The sequence below is a fragment of the Equus asinus genome, chromosome 5, assembly GCF_041296235.1.
Source record: "Equus asinus isolate D_3611 breed Donkey chromosome 5, EquAss-T2T_v2, whole genome shotgun sequence".
NCBI classification, from domain to species: Eukaryota; Metazoa; Chordata; class Mammalia; order Perissodactyla; family Equidae; genus Equus; species Equus asinus.
Window position 1 is genome coordinate 9,910,924 of NC_091794.1, and position 22,914 is coordinate 9,933,837.

At 37.3% G+C, this 22,914-nt stretch overlaps 1 long non-coding RNA gene across 1 annotated transcript in view; it reads left to right on the plus strand.

Annotated features, from left to right (window-relative positions):
- LOC139045222 (uncharacterized) overlaps window positions 1-22,148 on the plus strand; it is a 100,389-nt gene extending 78,241 nt beyond the window's left edge. The window contains exons 2-3 of the long non-coding RNA XR_011503148.1: window positions 17,059-17,137; window positions 21,911-22,148. This is a non-coding gene — a long non-coding RNA (uncharacterized lncRNA). The remainder of the gene's footprint in view (window positions 1-17,058; window positions 17,138-21,910) is intronic.
- Window positions 22,149-22,914: the final 766 nt, after the last annotated feature.

The window sequence follows — 22,914 nt, forward strand, 5'->3', positions numbered from 1 at the left end:
TATAATACCCTTAAGGGCCACTCATATTATTGCAAATGGGACAATTTTGTCCTCTTTAGGGCTGAGTACTTTCCATCACACATATAAACCAGGTCTTCTTTATCCATTCCTTAGTTGATGGGCACTTGGTTTGCTTCCATGTCTTGGCTATTGTGAATAATACTGCAACGAAAATACGGGTGCATAAATCTCTTTGAATTGTCAATTTCAAGTTCTTTGGATAAATATCCAGTAATAGGATAGCTGAATCATGTAGTATTTCTATTTTTACTTTCTTGAGAAATCCCCATACTATTTTCCATAGTGGCTGGACTAGTTTGCATTCCGACCAGCAGTGTATCATGGTTCCCTTTTCTCAACATCCTCACCAACATTTGTTACTTTTTATCTTGGTAATTATAGCCATTCCGACAGGTGTAAGGTAATATCTCATTGCAATTTTGATTTGCATTTCCCTGATGGTTAGTGATGTTGAACATCTTTTCAGGTGCCTGTTGGACATCTGTGCATCTTCTTTGGAAAAATGTTTGTTTGTATCCTCTGCCCATTTTTCAGTCAGGTTGTTTGTTTTTTTGTTGTTGAGTTGTGTGAATTCTTTGTCTGTTTTGGAGATTAACCCCTTGTTGGATATATGATTTGCAAATATTTTCTCAAATTTGTTGTGTTGTCTTTCCGTTTTGTTCCTGGTTTCCTTTGCCTTGCAGAATCTCTTTAGTCTGATGAAGTCCCATTTGTTTACTTTTTCTTTTGCTTCCCTTGTTCGAGTAGACATGGTATTCGAAAAGATCTTTTTAAGACCAATGTCAGAGAATATACTGCCTATATTTTCTTCTAGGATTTTTATGGTTTCACGTCTTACCTTCAAGTCTATAGTCCGTGAGTTAATTTTTCTGTATGATATAAAAAAATGGTCTACTTTCATTCTTTTGCATGTGGCTGTCCTGTTCCAGTTCTTGGCTCCCTTGTTGAAAATTAGCTGCCCATAGATGTATGGTTTTATTTCTGCACTTTCAATTCTGTTCCCTTGATCCATGTGTCTATTTTTGTGCCAGTACCATCCAGTTTTGATTATTACAGCTTGTAGTATATTTTGAGATCAGGGATTATTATTCTTCTAGCTTTGTTCTTTTTTCTCAAGGTTGCTTTAGATAGTTGGGGTCTTTTGTTGCCCTATATGAATTTTAGGATTCTTTTTCTATTTCCATGAAGAATGACATTACAATTCTGATTGGGAATGCGTTGAATCTGTAGACTGCTTTAGGTTATATGGACATGTTTGCCATGTTTATTCTTCCAATCCATGAGCATAGGCATATCTTCCCATTTCCTTACATCATCACTGATTTGTTTCGACAATGTCTTATAGTTTTCTTTGGATAAGTATTTTACCTTTTTGGATAAATTTATTCCTAGATATTTTTTGCTTTTTGTTGCAATTGTAAACGATATTGTATTCTTGAGTTGTCTTTCTGTTAGTTTGTTTTTAGAGTATAGAAATGCAACTGATTTTTGTAAGTTGGTTTTGTACTTTGCAACTTTGCCATAGTTGCTGATTATTTTTAACAGTTTTCCAATGGATTCTTTAGTTTTCTATATATAAAATCATGTCATCTGCAAACAGCAGAAGTTTCACTTCTTCCTTGCCAATTTAAATACCTTTTATTTCTTTTTCTTTCCTAATTGCTCTGACCAAAACCACTAGTACTATGAGTACTACGTTGAATAAGAGTGTCAAGAGTGGGCAGCTTTGTCTTGCTCTTGTTCTCAGAAGGATATGTTTCAGTTTTTCCCTATTGAGTATGATGATGGCTGTGGGTTTGTCATATATGGCCTTTATTATGTTGAGGTACTTTCCTTCTATACCCGTTTTATAGTGAGTGTTTATCATAAATGGGTGTTAGATCTTGTCAAATGCTTTCTCTGCATCTATTGAGATAGTCGTGTGATTTTTACTCCTCAGTGGGATATCATGTTGATTGATTTGCACATGTTGAACTATCCCTGTGTCCTTGGTATAACTCCCACTTGATCATGGTGTATGATCTTTTGAATGTATTGCTGTATTCAGTTTGCCAATATTTTGTTGAGGATTTTTGCATCTATGTTCATGAGTGATATTGAATTTTCCTTCTTTGTGTTGTTCTTGTCTGGCTTTGGCATCCGGGTGATGTTGGCTTTTGTAAAATGTGTTAAGTGTTTTGTCTTCTTCAATCTTTTGGAATAGTTTGAAAAGGATAAGTATTAAATCTTCTTTGAATGTTTGGTAGAATTCTCCTGAGAAGCCATCTGGTCCTGGACTTTTATTTTTTGGGAGGTTTTTGATTACTGTTTCAATCTCTTTACTTGTGATTGGCCTATTCAGATTCTTGGTTTCTTCTTGATTCAGTTTTGGGAGGTTGTATGAGTCTAAGACTTTACCCATTTCTTCTAGATTGTCCAATTAGTTGGCATATAGTTTTTCACAGTGTTCTCTTATAATCCTTTCTATTTCTGTGGTATCCATTGCAGTTTCTCCTCATTCATTTCTAATTTACTTATTTGAGCCTTCTCTCTTTTTTTCTTAGTGAGTCTGGCTAAGGGTTTGTTAATTTTGTTTGCCATCTCAAAGAACTAGCTCTTAGTTCATTGATCCTTTCTACTGGTTTTTTGGTTTCATTTTCAGTTATTTCTACTCAAATTTTTATTATTTCCCTCCTTCTGCTGACTTTGGGCTTTGTTTGCTCTTTTCCTGGTTCTGTTGGGTGTAGTTTAAGATTGCTTATTTGGGATTTTTCTTGTTTGTTAAAGTTGGCATGTATTACTGTGAATTTCCATCTTAGGACCACTTTTCCTTCATCCCATGTGAGTTGGTATGGTGTATTTTCATTTTCATTTGTCTCCAGATATTTTTTTATTTCTCCTTTAATTTGTTCAATGATCCGCTGGTTGTGCGGTAGCACGTTGTTTAGTCTCCACGTATTTGTCACCTTCCCAGCTTTTTTCTTGTAGCTGATTTCAAGTTTTGTAGAATTATGGTCAGAAAAGATACTTGATACGATTTTAATCTTCTTAAATGTATTTAGGCTTGTCTTGTTTCCCAACATATGGTCTATCTTTGAGAATGTTCCATGTGCACTTGAGAAGAATGTTTATTCTGCTGTTTTTGGATAGAGTGTTGTATATATATCTATTAAGTCCATCTGATCTAGTTTATCACTTAGTTCCATTATTTCCTTGTTGACTTTCTCTCTGGATGATCTGTCCATTGATGTAAGTGGAGTGTTAAGGTTATTATTGTGTTGCTGTTAATATCTCCTTTTAAGTCAGCTAATAGTTGCTTTATGTACTTTGGTGCTCCTGTATTGAGTGCATATATATTTATATGTGTTATGTCCTCTTGGTGGAGTGTCTCTTTTATCATTATATACTGCCCCTCTTTGTCTCTCATTGTCTTTTTTTTTTTTTAAAGATTTTATTTTTTCCTTTTTCTCCCCAAAGACCCCCGGTACATAGTTGTGTATTCTTCGTTGTGGGTTCCTCTAGTTGTGGCATGTGGGACGCTGCCTCAGCGTGGTCTGACGAGCAGTGCCATGTCCGCGCCCAGGATTCGAACCGACGAAACACTGGGCCGCCTGCAGCGGAGCGCGCGAACGTAACCACTCAGCCACGGGGCCAGCCCCTCTCATTGTCTTTTTTATCTTGAAGTCTACTTTGTCTGATATAAGTAGGACAACATCTGCTTTATTTTATTTGCCATTAGCTTAGAGTATCATCTTCCATACCTTCCCTATAAGCCTGTGTTTGTCTTTCCAGCTGAGATGTGTTTCCTGGAGGTAGCATATGGTTAGGTCTTGTTTTTTAATCCATCCAGCCACTGTGTGTCTTGATTGGAGAATTCAATCCATTTACATTTAGAGTGATTATTGATATATGAGGGCTTAATGCTATCATTTTACATTTGCTTTCCAGTTGTTCTGTATTTCCCCTGTTTCTTGTCCCATAGATTTCAGACTACCAATTCAATTTGGTGGCTCTCTATGATAGTTTTCTCTTTATTTATCATTTGTGTCTTTGTCCTTATTTTTTGTTTGTGGTTATAGTGAGGTTTGTATAAAAGATCTAATATATATAATAGTCCATTTCCTGATAGCCTCTTATTTCCTTAGTCTAAGCAGGTTCCGTCCCTTTCCTCTTCCCCTTGTAAGTTATTATTGTCACAACTTACTCCATTTTGTGTTGTGAGTTTCTGGATAAAATGAAGTGATTATGTTTATTCTTGATGGCCTCCTTCCTTTTATCTTTAATGTTATAATTGTTTGCTCACCTGTTCTGATAGAGAGTTGAAATTTTCTGATTTTGTCTGCCTAATTATCTATTTGCTCAAGCTTTGCAAACCCTTTCTTTTCTTTCCTCGGGTATAAGGGCCTTTTTGATCATTTCTTGTGTGGGGGGAGGGGTCTTGTGGCAATGAGCTCCCTCAGCTTTTGTTTATCAGGGAAAGATTTTATTTCTCCATCATATCTGAAGGGTTCTTTCACTGGATAGAATTTTCTTGGCTGAAGGTTTTTGTCTGTCAGAATTTTGAACATCATTCCACTCTCTCCTAGCCTGTAAGCTTTCTGCGGAGAAATCCACTGAAAGCCTGATAGGGGTTCCTTAGTAGATTATTTTCTTCTGCCTTGTTGCCCTTAATATTTTTTGTTTGTCATTGACTTTTGCCAGTTTTACTAATATATGCCTTGGAGAAAGTCTTTTCACATTGATGTAATTAGGAGTGCTATTATTTTCTTTTATTTGTAAGTCCATCTCCTTCCCCAGGTTTGGGACGTTCTCAGCTATTCTTTCTTTAAACAAGCTCTCTGCTCCTTTTTCCTTCTCTTCTTCTTCTTGAATACCTATAATCCTTATGTTGCATTTCCTAATTAAGTTGGATATTTCTCAGAGAATTTCCTCATTTCTTTTTAATTTTAGTTTTCTCTCCTCCTCCTTCTGAAGCATTTCTATATTTTTGTCCTCTAAATTTCTAATTCTGTCCTCCATAGTATCAGTTCTGTTATTTAAGGACTCCAGATTTTCCTTTATCTCATTTATTGTGATTTCCATCTCCAACATTTTTGATTGGTTTTTCTTTATAGTTTCAATATCTTTTGTGAAGAATTCCCTCTGTTCACTAATTTTATTCCTGATTTCATTGAATTGTCTTTCTGAGTTTTTTTTGTAACTAATTGAGTTTTGGGTGGTTTTTTGAGGAAGACTAGCCCTGAGCCAGCATCCATGCTCATCTTCCTCTACTTTATATGTAGGACGCCTGCCACAGCATGGCTTGACAAGTGGTGTGTATGTCCGCACCCGGGATCTGAACCGGTGAACCTGGGGCCGTCAAAGTGGAACATGTAAAATTAACCTCTGCACCACCAGGCCAGCTCCTCATTGAGTTTTTTACAATATCTATTTTGAATTCTCTGTCATTTAGATTGTAAATTTATGTGCCTTTAGGATTGATTTATGGTCATATCTCTTCATATTATTTGATGGGTGGATTTGTACCTTCACATAGTGATAGTGTCTAGTCACAGATTGCACCTGCTGAAACTGGGCAGGGGGGCAGGAACTGTGTATTCTACACCTGCTGTGATCCCTGGCAACTGTGCCTGTCTGAACCTGGACCACTCCTTGAGACCACAGTGGCACTGTGAGCTCACCCACCAAATGGGGAAGCAGTCACAGAGGTACTCAGGGCTGCCACCACCTACTCCCACAGTCCTCCTGATGTGTAGTCCTACCTTTGGAGCTGCGGTGGTACTATGGGCATTCAAAGCAGCCAATAACTTATTCACTGGAGCACACAGATCCTCTGCCACCTCTTCCTAGGTTGCACCAGTCACTGCACTTGGTGGGCAGGGCCTCCCCACTGTGTCCAAGCTGGGCCACTCCCTGGGACTGTGGCAGCACTGTGGGCTCTCCCACTGGATGGGAAGGCAATTACACAGAGGCTCAGGGCTGCTGTCCCTTGTTCCTTCAGTCGTGCCAAGCTGTGTTCCCACCCTTGGGGCCGCAGCAGTACTATGAGTGCTTCAGCTGGGAGAGCAGTTGCACATGTGCACAAGGCTGCCAGGGGACTGGAGAGTGTTCACCTATCTCCACCACCTCCCTTGGGGTAGCCCATGCACCTTCAGATATACAGCTGCACAAGTCTCTCAGGAGTCCTGTTATGCTGTGTATGTATCCTCCATTGATCAATGAATGTCCATTTACTTGTAGTTCGAATGAGGAGCAATAAAGTTAACAGCTCATTCTGCCATGGTGTTGACATCACTCTTCAGTTTTACTTTTTATAAATACTGTAATGATGTCAATAAGTTATAGAGCAGATTAAAAGATAGATTCTTTTCTTCATGACAATATTATCTACCTACTAAAATCTGGAAGTGAAGAAAACTATTTGTCCATGGTTAGTGAGAATAGTGGATGTTGAAAACTATATTCTGAATAACAGAGTAGCTAACTGGTTTCTTAAAAATCGAGACAGACTACATGTAGAAGATATTGGTCAATAAGATTGAGAAAAGTAACTGTGTCTCTTCTACAAACAATGAGAGTGTGGAATATGTGCTCAGCTGAATAAGTTAATGACTAGTTTCCAAGACAGTACAGAGTTGGGGTTAAAACACTGGTTTTCCAGAAAGTGTGCATAGGTGTTAGATGAGAAAGTCTTCCTTTTACCAATAGTTTACTGAGAGAGAAAAGAGAAATTATAGCTCAAAGGGAATAATTAGCTCAAAGGGATTGAGAACTTTGTTCTCAGTATAAATCAATTTCAATTTTTTCCAAATCAGACCTCTTTTTCTATCATTGATTGAGAGAAGAATAAAAATTCACTATGACATAATGTATGAGAGCTTCATATCCCAGACTTCAGTATTTTGTTACAAGACAGTACAATCTGTAAGCTATAAAAGTCATTTGAGAAATGCTCTGCTTTTATTTACTGGATAACCTTGTGACATAGTCAATGCCGAATTTATCTTCTTTTGACTCTGTTTTACATGTAAAACACTAAGCCACAGTATTATATTTAAGGTATTGAGCACAGTTACTGTGTCTGGGGTTGCAGTGTATTGTCAAATTAGACATTGTTCCATTGGTTCTTCTAATTGACTATAGAAACATGGAAATTTGATTTAATTTTCCATATTTGCATCACAAATTGACAATTGCAAAGTTATCCAGTAATGTGTCTAATGGTTATTCATTTCTAAGAACATTAACATGAATATATTTTCTTTGTCCTACTCTCCACACCCTAACAAAAAAGTCTTGAACTTTGAAATCGTCTTTTACTTATTTTTCTGGATAAATTCCTGTTCCCATTCCGCTCTCAAGCTCAATCAAATTTCTCTTCAAAATGATTCTTCTCCGAGTCAAAAGGTATAAACTTCTAGTCAAAAATAAACTAATCGTGAAGATGTAATGCACAGCATGGCAACTATGGTTAGTAATACTGTGTTGCCTACTTGAAAGTCTCTAAGAGAGTAAGACTTAAAAGTTCTCATCACAAGAAAAAAACATTCTGTAACTATGTATGGTGACAAACATTCAGTAGACTTATTGTGGTGATCATTTTGCAATATATACAAATATTGAATCATTATGCTGTACACCTGAAACTAATATAATATTGTAATCAACTATACCTTAATAAAAAAAGGCGGAAAAATTCCAAATTGATTCTTCTCCATCTCCTTACATTGCCTCTGCCTGATTTTTGCAATAATCTCATACTCCAATCCCAGTATAATTCAACATGCGCCATATTTTCTATCTCAAACCACTGTTAAAAATATCCTTTCTCTTTCCTTCATTCCATTCTTCCTTCTTTCTTTCATTTCTTCTTCATTCTGTCCAAAAGTCATTAGATGGGGTGATAAAGGTGGGAGCTCATATAGGAGACGGGTGTAGCATTAGTGTCTTTGCTGAGCATAGAGTTAAAACTTGAGCAGGGTAAGGAAGGTATCTACACTGAAGGAGGCAAAGTCTACTTGAGCATGAAGTTGGTGTGAAGAAAGGGACATTGATCAAATCAGTAAACATATTGTCAGAGATGAGAGTTACAAGTAAGTAAGGGGAATGGCTACAATAATCTTTGTGTGCTTGCTTTAAAATTGAAGTTTTTCAGTGTGAACTCATGGTTAGATAGAAACAAACAAACAAATAAATAAATAAATAACCAATATTATATGTTTTATTTCTGACCCCTGAGAGGACTTCAAAGTAGAGCTCTATTGTTACAATGAAATCATCTAACACCCAGATCTTAGTTTCTAAATATCATTCTCCACAAACAGAAACTAGGGTTTCTTAGAGAAATGGTTGATTCTGGGGCTGTCACAGTAAAGTATAAAATAAGCCTATAAGTGAGCAAGCGCTTAAAGAATGACAGGAGCATGCTGCCCCAGTTATCTATTGCTGCATGACAAACCACTACAAAATTTCATGGTTTGAAGCAATTTGTTATTCTCTCTCATGGTGGTAGAAGCTCTGCTGAGTGATTGTTGCTTGGAATCTCTCAAGATTGAAAACAATGGCAGCCGGTGCTGGAATCATAAAGTCTGACTAGACTGGATGCCCAGGGTAGCTCACACTGATGACTGGTAATTGATGCTGGCTGTTGGGTAGGAGCTCAGCTGAGGCTAAATGCTACATGTCTTTTCCCTGTGGCTGGAGAGTCTTACCAAATGATTTCTGGATTTTGAGAGGACCCTTTCTAAGAGCAAGTATTCCAAGAGAACAAGGCAGAAACTGTAAGACTTCTTATGACTTGGCTTGGAAGTGATGTGGTGTCACTGCAGTATTCCATTAGTTACCGAGAGCAAATCCAAATTCAAGGGTGGAAGAGGGCTACACAAATGTATATACACCAGGAAGCATGATTTGTAGGCAGGCCGTTTTTGTATTCTAGATACTAGAGTCTGCCCTCTGGCTTCAGTGACTTACATCACTCCTATGGGCAAACTACACTAGTGTACCCCAATAATTCACCCCGCCAAATCTCATTTGAGACAATATCAGATTCAGCTTTGATACTCTAGTGCAGAAAAAGTCCTTGGAGGTGGTTCCTTAGGTGCGTTTCCTAAAATGCAGGTCTCCAGCCTAACAAGCACTAGTTTAGGTAAAATATGAAATGACTTTCACAGATTGACCTTATATTACCACACTTGAATCACATACTGTAAATTGAAAAACACCAGAATTTAATTAGGGATGTTTAAGAAAAATAAACTAATTTCATACCAAAGTAAAAATTGGAAGCATGTTGTAGAAGAATTTAGAAGACAGATCAACAGTTGGCAAACTTTTCTGTAAAAGACCATAGAGTAAATATTTTAGGCTTTACAGGCCATATGCAGTCATTGTCCCATATTCTTTCTTTTCTTTTTGTAATCCCTAAAAATGTGATAACCATTCTTAACTTCTAGACCACATAAAAAGAGACCATGATCCAGATTTGACCTGTGGACCATAGTTTGCCCACCCCTGTGTTAGATCAATAATTAGTAGATACTAGAATTATGAAAGAAATAGGGCAATATTGTGTTTAAAAAGCAAACGTGGAGTGTTTATGAGCAAATTTCTATCTTCAACATTTCTTAGTTGTATATGAGACCTATATCTCAATTATATACATACTGAAAATATATCTGGTTATTATAAAATCCTTAAGTCAAATTGTGATTTATAGCAATTATAAAATTAGGGTACTGTGGTTCCTCAGAAAAATGCCCCTTCAGTTTTTTAGAGAATTGAAAATCAAATGTAAGCGTAATACATCCTAATCTAAAGCCCAGCCATAACGCTTTCTGTGATGTATTTCTCCAGTGTATATAATTTGCTTTCATACAACTCCCTGTTTAGTTACTAAATATTTCACTTGAATTGCCGAGGGCTGTTCATCTACCAAGCAGTCTGCTGAGGAAGCAGATGCAAATTGTGCTTGGTCATCACGCTCTTGATTTTCTAATGGGCAAACTATAAAAGTTATTCATGCAGAGACTGGCGTTTTCCTGTTTGTTATTGAACCTGGAGTTAACTGGCAATGGACTGAGTGCTCCCTGAGTTTTAAGAACTAAACTGTTGGAGGGAAAACTTTTCAAGTTGTCTGCAGAGATGGAAATCAATTCTAAATACAGTTACTCATAGGAGGTTTCTGCAGTTTGACTTCACGCCCCTCTGGGGGAAAGGCACAAATGAACAATAGTGAGCACAAGAGATCTTACTTGTTATTATCAAATCAAAGACTGATGGTTTCTCCCGAGGCAGAGGTGCATTGTGGTTAAGGGCACAGGCTCCGCAGGCTGAAAACCGGGGTTCAAAACCTGTCTCCATTGCTACTTGGCAGAAACTGAGCAAATTGTGTCTTCTGTTTCCTCATCTGTAAAATAGAGAAAAGAAGTATCTTATGGGTATGAAGACTTTTGAGAGGATTCCATCAGTTAATACAGGAAAACCTCTTAGACGAGGGCCTGAACTTTCACAGTTTGAAAAGGAGAAAAGAACTGTAGGCTAAAATGGTAGAGGGTTCCCCAGATTGCAGTCATTCATGAGTGGCTTTTATGATTTCTCTGTACTCCTTGGATTCACCTTCTTGAATTTTCCTCTTAATAATTATTATGTGTATTATTATTTATTTGATATTTTTCTGTAGGTATATGCAAATAAAACAAGATTTAAATGGAAGCTGCCATCACCATAAAGGAAAGCCAATATTCTTGCCATAAACAGAAGATAACAAACAAATGTAAACAAAAAATGTTATTTATTTCTAACTAGATCATGTTGTCTGCCAAATGCACTGAGCTTTCTCACTGATTAAAAGAAACCTTGTCAAGTGTTAGTAAAAACAATTAGAAGACAATTGAAGTCTTCTGCATGAGAAAATTAGAAAATTGAAAGGAAATAGAAAAGGGAATAACTTTTTTAACTAAATAATTCATGTTCTTTGAATGCCTTTCTGTGCCCCACTTAAAATTATATCTCCCACACTTGGGAAAACACTGCTATGCAGGAAGCTTTAGTCAGATCCTTAGACTCTAATTGGACTTTGATATAAGGATAGAGTTTAGATAATTATTTTCAACTCAATAATATAGAAAAGGGAACGGTGCAAGCAAATGCACCCAATCAGGTATGTTGACTAGTGCATTGCTGTTCAATCACTGGGATTATGGGAAGGTAAACAGCTAAGAACACTGTCAGTCATACTGCACAGGGCCACGAAGTCCAGGCTAAGTAAGGCAGACTGCAAGCAACAGACAACATGGAAGGATTCCGAAGATGGGGTAATATCCTCAGTTTCTGAAGCTCAATCAAATGTAGTCTAGAACATAGACTCAAGAAGGCAACACCTGGATGTGAGGAAACCAATGCCATGGTAGTTCCTGTGGCAATGAAAAGGAATCTACACGTCTTTGTCATAAGAGGCAAAGGTTGAGGAGAAAAATGAAGAGTAGAAAAATGATGTGTTCCAAGTTTCAGGGTTGAATGACAGGAGACTGCTGGGACCATGACAGAAGACAAAAATTTAAGGAAAAAAAGGCTTAAAAGGAAACATGATTTTTAGTCTTAAGAACTTTGAATTTGAGAGGTACTGAAGTATGCAACTGCATGAAACTTAGTCAGAGAAGTAGGTTTTACATACACATGTTAGCTCATGAATGGAGATATTAGCCTAGGAAACTCTCTAAAGGATCCACAGTGTAGAAAAGGAAGAGAAGCAGAAGTGCATAATGTGTTGAGTGAGAATATTGAACGATGCTGATGAGGAGGCTGCATGGTGAGGGAGGGAGAGGTCAGTATCCTGTACAGTGTCTTGAGACCAAAAAGTAAAGGAGAAGTTCAAAAGGAAGATTGGATTCTCTAGTGCCTGGTGCTACATAGAGGTCAAGCAGAATAAATAAATTTAAAACACTGGATTTGACAAATCAGGAGGTCATTTAGCATCTTTAGAAGTCACAGTGATGAAGGCAGATAAAGATTAAATAATAAATGAAAGAAAAGGGAAGCAGAGAGTATAAACTACCAAATATGACTACTTTTGTATTGAAGTGTTAGCTACCAAACTAAAGTTCAAGTTCCTTATAGGCAGATGTCAAAAACAATAGTTATATGTTTCCCCACCAATTTGACCTGATGCCTTGCAAATGAGAAGTAATCAACATCTCATCATGAATTTATCGATTTATCCATTCATTAAACTGATCTTCATTAAGCACCTACAGTATGACCCTCACTCTGTTAGGCCCTGGAGCTACAACAGCTATAGGAGGAAACTGTTCGGCCTTCTCCCTCAAGGTCACCTAGAGTGATAGTGGAGATATTCATAACCAATTAATTACAAAGTGTGAGAGCCCCCAACAGAGTTCCACGATCACAAAGGAAAAGACTCAACTCTGTGTTTGGAAAGGTAAGTGAAGGCTTCTTGGATAAGATGTTCTAAACTTTCCTTATTAAAGTGATCGGGAAAGGCAACAGTAGCTGAAGAATCTTAAAAAAAAAAAAAAAAGAAATCCAGATGTTTGAAAGGTCCAGCCTTCCACAGAGAAAACCCTTTGCTCCAAGCATCTCGGGACTGCCTCTGTCCTTCACCTCCTCTTCCACTGTCCTTCCCCCAAATCTCACAACCTCATCAAAAGCAAAGTTTTGGTACTTAAATCTAATTCTCTGACCCCATCACAGCCTTAACCTCCCACATACTGTGCTCTTTCTCTTAAATGTAATGTACATACCTGTTGAACAGCACAGCCGAGTCTCTGTGAGTCTCTGTGGTAGATAGTCTCTAAAACCGAGACTACAGACGACAATAGGTTGCTAAAATGACTTTATATAGTTCGTGATTCCTTCACACATGGGCTAATTTGAAACCAAGGAAGCAAGTTTTTATTGGAAATTGATAAAACTGCATGCAGAGATGAAGTATCAAACACTGTGCTCTTGATGATAGTTTTGAATGCAGTTGCAATGACAGGTAAATTCCCAATGTTGCTGCACAGCCACACACAGGCATATTTTGTCCCTAACCCCTTCAATGCTGAAATGTGGATAAAATGATTAGGAAATTCTTTGTCTTCCCCATATTTTCATCCTGCATCAAAATACTCAGGCCTTGGCTTATTAATCTAGCACAATTAAGGAGGTTAAAAGAGATGGAGTTGAACTCTCACTCAAAATGAATTTGGAATGTTATTGTGACATTATATCTACCCTTTAGAAGTCACGAGCTTCAGATTTTTTGCAAAAACTATGAACTATTCCTGTCTATTCTGTAAAATGCTATCACATTAATGTCTATAAAACATCCTTTGATCACTTCAGACCCCTGCTAACAAGGCTTGGGAGACATGGTCTCCCTATGGTCCGCAGGATCAAGCCCAAACTACTTTACCCTGAAAGCCAAGCCCCCTCAGTCAATCTTCAACCTATCAGTTCAATTTCACATCCCAGTGCTCCTGTCCTGCGCTCTCTGACACCAATTTTGTTGTTTGTTGCTTCCATGATTAATTTATCTCACCTTTCTACCTAGTCAAATCCCACCTGATTTCCCCATATGTCCAGCTCAAATTTCTTCCACAAAATCTTTTCAGTCTACTCCAATTCAAAATGACCTCTCTCCTCTGAAGTTTTAAATTGCAATCGGCTGTACCATTTGGTGGTGGGAATAACGAAATCATGAAGTCCTTTGCAGTCATAAAACAGAGGATAACTTTCAATGAGTGGGAATTTCTTATGAGCCACCCTCCTCCCCAGGGTCTCGCCTCCTGCAATTCTGTTCACCCCCCTCTGCTCTCCTTCTCATTGCTCTTTTCAACAAAATCCAGTTTGTGGACTAAGTTTTTTTAAAAAGTTTACCCTGTATCAAACCATGCCCAAGAACTCTATTTTTATCCCAAAATACTTATTAAGATATTATTTTAAATCACTGTTTAAGACAAACTTTGGTTACAGCTGCTAAAATATATATAAACTGTATAATTTTATAACTATATACAATTATAAATAATAAATTATACAATAATAAATTTATACATATGTGTATTACCATCTTTTTGGAACTGATCAAATAGTGGCCCAAAAGAAAATACCTACCACTCTCACAAAAAAGACCAGCCTAGACTTTGAGCCTCCAAATACAAATCTTTTATTACAATTATAGAGCTCATCTCCCTCCAACTCATTGTCCTCCATGAGATGAAGGAGAAAGAGATTTCTTAGGGACCTTTGTCTCTACCAAACAACGGCTCTCCCAAACAAAAACCACACTTCAGTCACGCAGCTTGCAAACTTCCTAACCACGGGATGACACTTCGCCCCTCAAACCAGTGCTGGGGTGAATCTGTCTCGCCACTCTATTGAATTACTGAGCCTCATTTAGGGTTTTCTAGAGGCAGGTAGTTTTCTTTTGGAACAATGTGCTACGAAGCTGACACAAGTGGATTTATACAAGGGGATAAATCTCGACAAAACAGTACACAGCAGTTCAATTAACCTGCTTCAGGGGAGCCTAATGTAATTGCAGAAATGCAATCACTTCAGCGCAGGTCGTAAGGTTTGAAGCTAACTTTACTATCCGTGGGTAAATGCATCAGTGCTAGCTTTCCTTCAGGAGCTGAACTGGGGACAAACCTAACCAACAAAATTGCTGAGTAATAATCGACAGTAGAAAAGTCTAGTAGCCGTCCAGATTCCAAAATTTAAATAGTTAAAAAGATTCAGAAAACCCAAATCAATAAAAATGCTCTCAACTTTTGTTTTTTGACTTTAATATGTTAAAGAAAAGAGTAACGACCGAGGAGTAGGAGTTAGGGTAAAGTCACTAAACATTAGATTTAGGAAAGACAAGTTGGATTGGATATATGTAATCTTGATCATGTGACTAGAGAAATGCTTACTTTTCTCCAGGAGTAGAAAGAACTGTTTCTAAAAAGAAAAACCTGAGAAGGACAGAGCACTCTACAAAATGAATTAGTCCTCCTTTTGCATGTGGGGGGCTGTCTTAACTGTTCAGTGTCCAGACATGCCCGTGCTGTACAGTAAGTTTCTGTGTGCAGAAACGTGCAAGAACAGGGAAGATCGAGTGAGGCACCTAACCAGCTCCACCAGGCTGGGTGCCCATTAAGTTTAACAAGGTCAAGAACTACTCCTACGGCCACCACGCAGAGGTACAGACCCTACCCTGCCAACTGCATTTTTTCCTAAGCTATTGGGTACCCATTTATTTCTTTGTGATAACAACCAGTATTTATGAAAAGCACTATACTATACCAATATCTTTCTTATCCATCATTTCATTTGTTGCTCACAACAAGACTTTAAACTAAATTTAGTTTCACCTCATTTACAAATAAGGAAAATTTAGTGACTTGCTTAAGGTCACAGAGCTGGTAAGTGGAATCTGAACTCTAGATTCTCAATTCTGCATTATTTTTATCTTTTATCACTGTGTTTTACACAATTGCACAAAAGTCCACTAGAATGGCCTAGAAAAGTAAATTTTTTTGTTATTGTAGTTTCCAAACCCAGCCAAAGAGTATATTTTTTTTCCCCTCATCTAAGGTTTAGTAATACCAAGTCAGAATTTCAAATGTGGGAGGGAGGGCCAGGCACAGCGGTCTAGTGATTAAGTTCGGTGCGCTCTGCTTCAGCAGCCTGGGTGCAGGCCTACACCACTCGTCTGTCAGTGGCCACGCTGTGACAGCAGCTCACACACAAAATAATGAAGACTGACAATAGATGTTAGCTCAGGGCAAATCTTCCTCAACAAGAAAAAGAAGAAGAAGAAGAAGAAAAAAATGTAGGAGATAAGTACTTATTGTTATGTGAGATATATGATAAGAAACATTATTCATATTTCCTGATGAATGAATGAGATCAATTCACTAAAAATAAGCAAACGTAAATAAAAATAAATGCAAGATACTATTTTCACTTTCTTGATTGGCAATTTACAAGTTTGACAATAACAAGACTTTCTGGAGGAAACAAGCATTTGTATGCATTGTTTGTGGTAGTATAAATGGCAATATTTTTGTAGGGCAATTTAGCAATAGCCATCAAAACATAAAAGGGAGATATCATTTGACTCAGGATTTTCACTGTAATGATTTGCTTTGTGTGTATATACTGGTAAAGTTTACTGATGTGTGTGTGTGCATGTATACATACATACATAAACATGTACACACACACACACAAGTATATTTATGTTAACATTGCTTTATTGTTTTATTAACAATAACTTTGGGAATAAAAGGAAATGTCCATCATTTGATGAATGGATAAATGAATTATGATATATGCATAGATTGGTGTATCCCCAGATAAATAATTAAGGAGAAAAAGCACAATAAAAAAATCAGTGCAAATTTAATAAAACAAGCTTTGCTAAAGAAAATTATGTAGATATATGCATATTGTTTTCATAAACGTTATGAAAGAAACTGAGAATAATGCTTACATTTGGGGAGAGGTGTCAGGGGAGTGTGGGAGATGCTGGTTTCTCATTTGGTACCTTTCTGTATAGCTATGAATGGTAACTACATATGTATATGACTCCCTAGCTAGTGTCATTTACTTACAACAATATTTTTCATAATGAATCTTTAAGTTTGTCACAGATTCCACGATCTACTATTGAGCAGTGATAAGACAGTTCATGCCATGCTAGACTGTATCTTGAATATTTGCATTCTTCAAAGTTTGTGGACTATGTAATCTGATGGGACTAATTTCACTCCTTTGACTGGCAAGCTCATCTTTGCATTTAACGTTACTAAGCATGAAATGGTTAGAAACAGCTGCTGAGCCCTGAAGTGAAATAGATGTCTGAGTCATTCAAAATATGCCTTCAAATATACCTTCAAACAAACACTGTAACTGTGATCGCCTCCAATAATAATCCCAATGACAGCCGGCAATGTTCCGGTCTAGAGGGGATGCAAGATCGGTAATTTCTATTTCCACATCTCCACTACCATCTACAACTACATCTCCACTTGTGCTTTGTTTTTGTTTTCATGCTTTGCACAGGAAATATTACATAGAACTCGCTCCATGAAACCCTGAAAAAGAACGTCACCGGAACTGAAGGAAAAGAGTGTGTATGAAGGTCAGTAGTTCACACTGTAATCGCTACTTGGGAAACATTTTCATGCCACCCAGCAGAAAATCCAGTTCCAATATGAAGTAAAACTCTTGGAAACACACTTGGATAACGAGTGAGGCAGACTCCTAGACATAGCAGAGGGAACACGTGGGACACAGATGGGCCTGACTCTGCTTCACTTTGTGTTTATCCACCATAGCACACTCGCGAAGAAGATTCAGTCATCTTGCTGTACTACGAAAATGATTTAAGGGATAATAACAAGGGAGAAAGTAAAAGAAATCAATTTCTTTCTTATTTCTACTCTTGGAGAAAAATAAGGATATTAAAATTGTCAAATTACTTAGAGAAAAAAGATGTTTGTGATAACAATCAAGATCTGGATGGACATCAAGGGGTTGTATGAGAAATATAGAGAAATCAATGATTTTTAATAGAAACTTCTTATTTAAATAAAACTAGCTATCTTTTATCTATTCACTGAATTTTTTAGTTGACAGAAATGGAAATGGGATAGGGACACACCAAGGGTAGATGGTGGACCTTAGATGGCAATCCTGGGGATGCAGTTGCAGCACTTTCATTTCTGTGTGAGTTAGATTTCCTCCAAGTTATGCTAGAAGATTTAAGGAAAATAAAAAAAATTAAATAGTTTAAAAAAGGAGAACATTTGGGGGAATAATTTTAAGTAGTGATTTTTTTTAAACCAACAGCATAGTAAGTGGTCAGAATAGAGCTCCCTGGGTCACTGTCGATCTCCAGTGATGTTCAACATCTGAAAGACTAGCCAGGTAAAGTCTAATGAATACCCCAGAGGAAAAGGGCAGTTGTTCTTTCATTTGTACCTTTCAAACCAGCAAAACAATGCTAAGACCTCCCATCCAAGTAATTCAAGCAAAATATCAGCCTTCAAGGCTTAGATAAAAGCTCACATTCTCTTTAGTGCCTTCGCAATGCCTACGGACAGAACAATGTTCTCCACCTCTGACGTGCACAGAGAAATGTATTTGTGCTTTTTCCCCCACATATATGCACATATACAAATTTGCATACATATATAAGTTTGCCTAGCCCAATCTTTGCCTTGTAAGATTCTTGTATGGATATTGTCTGTCAGGCTCTGTACAACCCCCATCCCTTCAATGCCCTGCAATGTATGCTGTGACCTCCGTGAACCATGGTACTCAGGCTCCTTTGCCTATTGTTTCCAGGTAACTTTCATTAGGCTTTGGCAGGACACAGGAGGGTGGAAAGATGAAGAGTTAGGAGTACTTCTTTCCCCCACTCCTCCTTGCTTGTCCACCATCCTGGGGATGATTTCCTTCCCAAACATCACATCGCTTGTTGGACGGATCCTCTTCCATGGCTTCAGCTCTTATCCCTCCAGTCTCGGGCTGGGTAATATCTTCCCACTGTTGGTAGTCCCTGGGTTGTCACTAATGCTGGTTAGTTCTCTCAACTCTGTCCATATTCACTAAATAGTTCCTTCATCTACTGTTCTCAAACTCTTCCCAGTGTGCAATCCACTTCCTACTTCAAGCCTGCCAGCATCCTCCCAAAGAGTAGAATTTAGATGTTCATTACCCTCGTGTTCTCAGTGCTGAAGACAAAGCCTCGAAGAGAGTGGAATGCATGAATGAATAAATGAAAACAGTACCAGGTTAGCTACCATGTAAAAGCAAAAAGAAAAACAAACCATGGTCCTTATTGCAATGGTTACACTCCAAGGAAGAAAACGATACACAGGTGCATAAATTCAAGTAACTGCTCAAGGCTACAAATGGTGAGTAACGAATCAACAGGCCTCCATGTTGAGATCCCAGAAAAGGTGCAATTCCTTGCTGTAAGCGGAGCAAAGCTACCTAACACAGGGTAAAAAAATATTAACATTCAGCAATCTCACTAATTCCCCGAAAGGTAAACCAGGTAAGATAAAAACAACAACCCAACACTTCTTTGCCGCGTGGGTGTGCTGGCAGCTCTGGTTAGTTAATATTTATAGAGCGCTTTGAAGATGAAAAGTGCTAAACATTATCTAACAGCCCTGTAAATGCAAATGTGTCAGGTCTCATGAAATTTAACAGAAATTAGAGAGTGGCAAAGTACTCACAAATAAAAAATGCTCAACTAAGGCTTTGCATTTAAAGAGGCCAGATGGGGGAGAAAGGCTTTTCCCCAGGGTGGAGAATCAAGCTAATCTATGCCCCACCCCGCCCCCACCAACACACACACTGCAGAAATGTTTAATTTAAAGCCTGAAGGATGATGCACTTTGTAGCAGCGTGTAAATCAAAGTTTTATTAAAGCCTGTGAATTACTATGCAGAAAAATGCAAATCACAATAAAACACATCACAAGCAGATCCCACCCGCTCTGTTCTCAGTGGAGCAATTAGCAAGCCTCGCTCTGGCAGGTGGGGGTAAAAGCTAACCAAGGTGGGCAGTTTTCTCTCTTGCTTGTGGAAACTGCAGAATCTCCCACTTCACCCACAGAAGTACAGTCAAATTTTCCCCTCACTACTATTTTTTAATTTGCGTTTTTAAAATGCTGATGGTTTTCCCTCCATTGGCTTTAATTACATCTAGCCTAAGAGGCTTGCCTGGCCTTTTCACACAAAAGAGAGGAGCTCGCACACCGTAGCATTTCTCTCCAGCTTATCCATCAGTTACAAGGCTTGGACTTGATATCGTTAAGCTTGTCTGTTTGCAGACTGATTTTATTTATTCAGAATTTATATATATAAACTAGACATCTGGTTAAAGAACCAGAACTATGGCTTTAATTCCAGCATAATTTTTCAGCTGCTTGGTCAGGACATGAGCGCAGGTTTACAGGGGTTTTTTGCCATAGACAAGAAAAAGCATCCAGGCAACAAATCCTTTTCAAAGAGTACTGAAATGATGATAAATAATATCCGTTGAAATTGGATGCAAGTATAAAGAAAAAAGGGTAAAAAAGAAAGAAATGTAGGAAATACAATGCAAAATGAGTTCTAAGAAACATTGTATGGAAAAATATATTAAAAAAGAGAATAGTAAAGAGATCCTTAAGCTGCCTTGAATGTGCAAGTTTTCCATTACTAAAGGAAAGAGGAAGAAGCAGAAGCTATTATTGCCATTATAATCCGTAATCTTATTTTATACTTGGGACTTGTGAAACTTTTCTTTCAAAGAAGGCCCAGAAAGGCTTCACTGCTATGCATTTTGTTAAATAAATATGGCAGAATAAAGAAATCACAGACAATAAGATATTGTACGAGCTCCAGATAGGTCTTTAGGGCTCAGCGCTTCTTGATATACTAAGTAATTGAGTGTCTGTGACAAAACAAACCGGAATTGCCGCGATTTCATATTGCTGATACCTTGAACACTTAATAGCTAAGTGAATTTCCAGTGGGTATATTTTGTGCTATTTATGAGTAATAGAATACGTGTGAGAATCAACTTTTCCATTTCTCAAGCGTTGGGCTTTGACCATCAAATGAGACACGATGTGTGAAAACGATTTAAAAATTGTAACATTTGCAACAAATATTAGGCTTTATTAGCTTTTTCAAATACTGTAATACTTTTGAAAAAAGAGTAAAATATTGATCCACCTGCATTTGAATTTATAAGCCAGTAATAATAATGATAATAATAATGATAATAATCCCCATTCTTTCTCATGAGCTAATCAAAGATCCTTTTCTTTTTTTTTTATTGAGTTATTGATAGGTTACAATCTTGTGAAATTTCAATTGTACATTAATGTTTGTCAGTCATGTTGTAGGCACACAACTTCACCCTTTGTGCCCACCCCCCACCCCACCTTTCCCCTGGTATCCACTAAACTGTTCTTGGTCCATAGTTTTAAATTCCTCATATGAGTGGAGTCATACACAGATTATCTTTCTCTCGCTGGCTTATTTCACTTAACATAATTCTCTCAAGGTCCATCCATGTTATTGCAAATGGAATGATTTTGTTCTGTTTTGCAGCTGAGTAGTATTCCATTGTATATATGTACCACATCAAAGATCCTTTTCTAATCCATCTTTTCACACTAAATAATTTATAAACTAAGAGTCCACTTAACACAATAGACAATATGAAGGGGAGGGGCATGTTTCTTACCTGGCATCCCCGACTTATGGTATTATTCTATTCCTCAATTTGGAAATTTTTGACAGTAGGTAACTAATAAAGACATCTTTTATTTTAAGCAAATATATATCTCTTTAGAATATACACTCATTTAATAAGTGAGTAATTCCACCAAAGTAGCTATCTCCTGTGTGGTGTGCCCCCTAACCCAAGAACTACAGTGGCTGGTCCTTAATATTCTAATGGAGTTATGGAGAAAGATAACATTGTGGTATCCTAAAGTGTTTGATGAAGTTCATTTTTTTCATATAAATGGCATCGAAAATGCTGGCTACATGTGTTTAAAATATTTAGATTGACCCTATGTATATACGATTTAATTAGCTTTCTGAGGTTAATATTGAAGAAATTACTATTTAAAATATTTGCTTAGTAAGAATTGCTTTCTAATCTGAAAAACAACTCTTTACCAATTGACTATTTTGTGTGTTTAGCCCATTTATAAACTTAGAACTATCTATTCGGTAAAATCTATTACAAATCCCTTTGAGCATCATAATTCTGGTTCTTCTTGGGTCAGACCACAATTTCAGGAGCTGTGATATGAGCATAACCAAAGCTTCATGCTCACTAACACCTGTTTCCAATGAGAGCGTCTTCCCAGTTGCCCTGATGACCCTTCTGTCTTTAGTTTGTACCCAGGTCCTGCAGAGACTGCCTGCCATGGTCAACAGCAACCGTATTCCTCAAATGCAAATTAACACCTGTTCTCCTCACCGAAGTATGACTGGGCAATAAGTAGAAGCTACATCTATTCCTCTAACGTCAACTTATAACAGTTTTCTCCTTTATTTTTGCCTCTATGTATTGAAAATGATACTAAGACAGTGTAAAATCAATATTGTTTTAATAAAGTAAAGGAAGAGCCAAGGGAAAAAAATCTGGTTATGTTATTCTTTACGTTAGATTACACTGGATGATTTTACAAAAGCAGGGAATACCTACATACAAGTTTTATCGTTGTTACTAAAATGCAGCTTAAGAGAATGAGAAGTTTATGCTTATAGACTCTAAAAAATATTTTAAATGTTATTTTAAATTTCTTCCTTCTCATTCTTTTAACATTATTTAATAAAATTGCTCAAATATTTAATGTTTGATTGTTGATAACCAATGTTTCTTTGCCTAACAGACTTGTGCTACAGATAGCTATAACTTTTACTACAGAAGTTAATAGCATTTCTCCAAATACCTATAGAAATGCGATTATTTTTCACATACATTAGAATACCATCATCTCATTTCAGTGAGAATGAAAAAAAAATTGATGTTGGAAGTTGTAAAAGTAATAAAAATAGGTACAAATGAATTTCACTATGAAATATTGCTATCAAAAAATAAGAAATGCCACATGAAAATTTCTACTTTGGCCAACATAGAGTAATACTTCCACCTGAAACAATAAAAAAAATACAGGTAATATTTATAGAACCATGGTTTTCAAGACTTTGGACCGCAGGCAATATGGGACAGTGATCCTAGAGAGATGACGCAGAAATGAGTTAAGCTTTACCATTGCCCCACCTTACTGTATTTTGAGAGTTTCCAGGCTGCAGCTTAGACAGGAAAACTGAAGCAGCGCCCAGCATATGACATGAGTTGAGGAGTCAGGGCTGAACATCTTGGGTGGCCAAC